This window comes from Silurus aristotelis, assembly GCF_946808225.1.
Source record: "Silurus aristotelis genome assembly, chromosome: 26".
NCBI classification, from domain to species: domain Eukaryota; kingdom Metazoa; phylum Chordata; class Actinopteri; order Siluriformes; family Siluridae; genus Silurus; species Silurus aristotelis.
This window is the reverse complement of record NC_139599.1, coordinates 17927548-17931030: the sequence shown is the minus strand read 5'-3', so window position 1 is coordinate 17931030 and position 3483 is coordinate 17927548.

Sequence of the window (3483 nt, the reverse complement as noted above, 5' to 3'; positions counted from 1 at the left end):
TTGGTGTGATGGTGATGATGTGTATATGATTGAGTGTTGGTGTGATGGTGATGATGTGTATATGATTGAGTGTTGGTGTGATGGTGATGATGTTGTGTATATGATTGAGTGTTGGTGTGATGGTGATGATGTTGTGTATATGATTGAGTGTTGGTGTGATGGTGATGATGTTGTGTATATGATTGAGTGTTGGTGTGATGGTGATGATGTTGTGTATATGATTGAGTGTTGGTGTGATGGTGATGATGTTGTGTATATGATTGAGTGTTGGTGTGATGGTGATGATGTTGTGTATATGATTGAGTGTTGGTGTGATGGTGATGTTGTATATATGATTGAGTGTTGGTGTGATGGTGATGATGTGTATATGATTGAGTGTTGGTGTGATGGTGATGTTGTATATATGATTGAGTGTTGGTGTGATGGTGATGATGTGTATATGATTGAGTGTTGGTGTGATGGTGATGATGTTGTGTATATGATTGAGTGTTGGTGTGATGGTGATGATGTGTATATGATTGAGTGTTGGTGTGATGGTGATGATGTTGTGTATATGATTGAGTGTTGGTGTGATGGTGATGATGTTGTGTATATGATTGAGTGTTGGTGTGATGGTGATGATGTTGTGTATATGATTGAGTGTTGGTGTGATGGTGATGATGTTGTGTATATGATTGAGTGTTGGTGTGATGGTGATGGTGTTGTGTATATGATTGAGTGTTGGTGTGATGGTGATGTTGTTGTGTATATGATTGAGTGTTGGTGTGATGGTGATGATGTGTATATGATTGAGTGTTGGTGTGATGGTGATGATGTTGTGTATATGATTGAGTGTTGGTGTGATGGTGATGATGTTGTGTATATGATTGAGTGTTGGTGTGATGGTGATGATGTTGTGTATATGATTGAGTGTTGGTGTGATGGTGATGATGTTGTGTATATGATTGAGTGTTGATGTGATGTGATGATGTGTATATGATTGAGTGTTGGTGTGATGCTGATGATGTTGTGTATATGATTGAGTGTTGGTGTGATGGTGATGATGTTGTGTATATGATTGAGTGTTGGTGTGATGGTGATGATGTGTATATGATTGAGTTTTGGTGTGATGGTGATGATGTTGTGTATATGATTGAGTGTGGGTGTGATGGGGATGATGTTGTGTATATGATTGAGTGTTGGTGTGATGCTGATGATGTTGTGTATATGATTGAGTGTTGGTGTGATGGTGATGATGTTGTGTATATGATTGAGTGTTGGTGTGATGGTGATGATGTTGTGTATATGATTGAGTGTTGGTGTGATGGTGATGATGTTGTGTATATGATTGAGTGTTGGTGTAATGGTGATGATGTTGTGTATATGATTGAGTGTTGGTGTGATGGTGATGATGTTGTGTATATGATTGAGTGTTGGTGTGATGGTGATGATGTTGTGTATATGATTGAGTGTTGGTGTGATGGTGATGATGTTGTGTATATGATTGAGTGTTGGTGTGATGGTGATGATGTTGTGTATATGATTGAGTGTTGGTGTGATGGTGATGATGTTGTGTATATGATTGAGTGTTGGTGTGATGCTGATGATGTTGTGTATATGATTGAGTGTTGGTGTGATGGTGATGATGTTGTGTATATGATTGAGTGTTGGTGTGATGGTGATGATGTTGTGTATATGATTGAGTGTTGGTGTGATGGTGATGATGTTGTGTATATGATTGAGTGTTGATGTGATGTGATGATGTGTATATGATTGAGTGTTGGTGTGATGGTGATGATGTTGTGTATATGATTGAGTGTTGGTGTGATGGTGATGATGTTGTGTATATGATTGAGTGTTGGTGTGATGCTGATGATGTTGTGTATATGATTGAGTGTTGGTGTGATGGTGATGTTGTTGTGTATATGATTGAGTGTTGGTGTGATGGTGATGATGTGTATATGATTGAGTGTTGGTGTGATGGTGATGATGTTGTGTATATGATTGAGTGTTGGTGTGATGGTGATGATGTTGTGTATATGATTGAGTGTTGGTGTGATGGTGATGATGTGTATATGATTGAGTGTTGGTGTGATGGTGGTGATGATGTGTATATGATTGAGTGTTGGTGTGATGGTGATGATGTTGTGTATATGATTGAGTGTTGGTGTGATGGTGATGATGTGTATATGATTGAGTGTTGGTGTGATGGTGATGATGTTGTGTATATGATTGAGTGTTGGTGTGATGGTGATGATGTTGTGTATATGATTGAGTGTTGGTGTGATGGTGATGATGTGTATATGATTGAGTGTTGGTGTGATGGTGATGATGTTGTGTATATGATTGAGTGTTGGTGTGATGGTGATGATGTTGTGTATATGATTGAGTGTGGGTGTGATGGTGATGATGTTGTGTATATGATTGAGTGTTGGTGTGATGCTGATGATGTTGTGTATATGATTGAGTGTTGGTGTGATGGTGATGATGTTGTGTATATGATTGAGTGTTGGTGTGATGGTGATGATGTTGTGTATATGATTGAGTGTTGGTGTGATGGTGATGATGTTGTGTATATGATTGAGTGTTGGTGTAATGGTGATGATGTTGTGTATATGATTGAGTGTTGGTGTGATGGTGATGATGTTGTGTATATGATTGAGTGTTGGTGTGATGGTGATGATGTTGTGTATATGATTGAGTGTTGGTGTGATGGTGATGATGTTGTGTATATGATTGAGTGTTGGTGTGATGGTGATGATGTGTATATGATTGAGTGTTGGTGTGATGGTGATGTTGTGTATATGATTGAGTGTGGGTGTGATGGTGATGATGTTGTGTATATGATTGAGTGTTGGTGTGATGGTGATGATGTTGTGTATATGATTGAGTGTTGGTGTGATGGTGATGATGTGTATATGATTGAGTGTTGGTGTGATGGTGATGTTGTGTATATGATTGAGTGTGGGTGTGATGGTGATGATGTTGTGTATATGATTGAGTGTTGGTGTGATGGTGATGATGTTGTGTATATGATTGAGTGTTGGTGTGATGGTGATGATGTTGTGTATATGATTGAGTGTTGGTGTGATGGTGATGATGTTGTGTATATGATTGAGTGTTGGTGTGATGGTGATGATGTTGCGTATATGATTGAGTGTTGGTGTGATGGTGATGATGTTGCGTATATGATTGAGTGTTGGTGTGATGGTGATAATGTTGTGTATATGATTGAGTGTTGGTGTGATGGTGATGATGTTGTGTATATGATTGAGTGTTGGTGTGATGGTGATGATGTTGCGTATATGATTGAGTGTTGGTGTGATGGTGATAATGTTGTGTATATGATTGAGTGTTGGTGTGATGGTGATGATGTTGTGTATATGATTGAGTGTTGGTGTGATGGTGATGATGTTGTGTATATGATTGAGTGTTGGTGTGATGTGATGATGTGTATATGATTGAGTGTTGGTGTGATGGTGATGATGTTGTGTATATGATTGA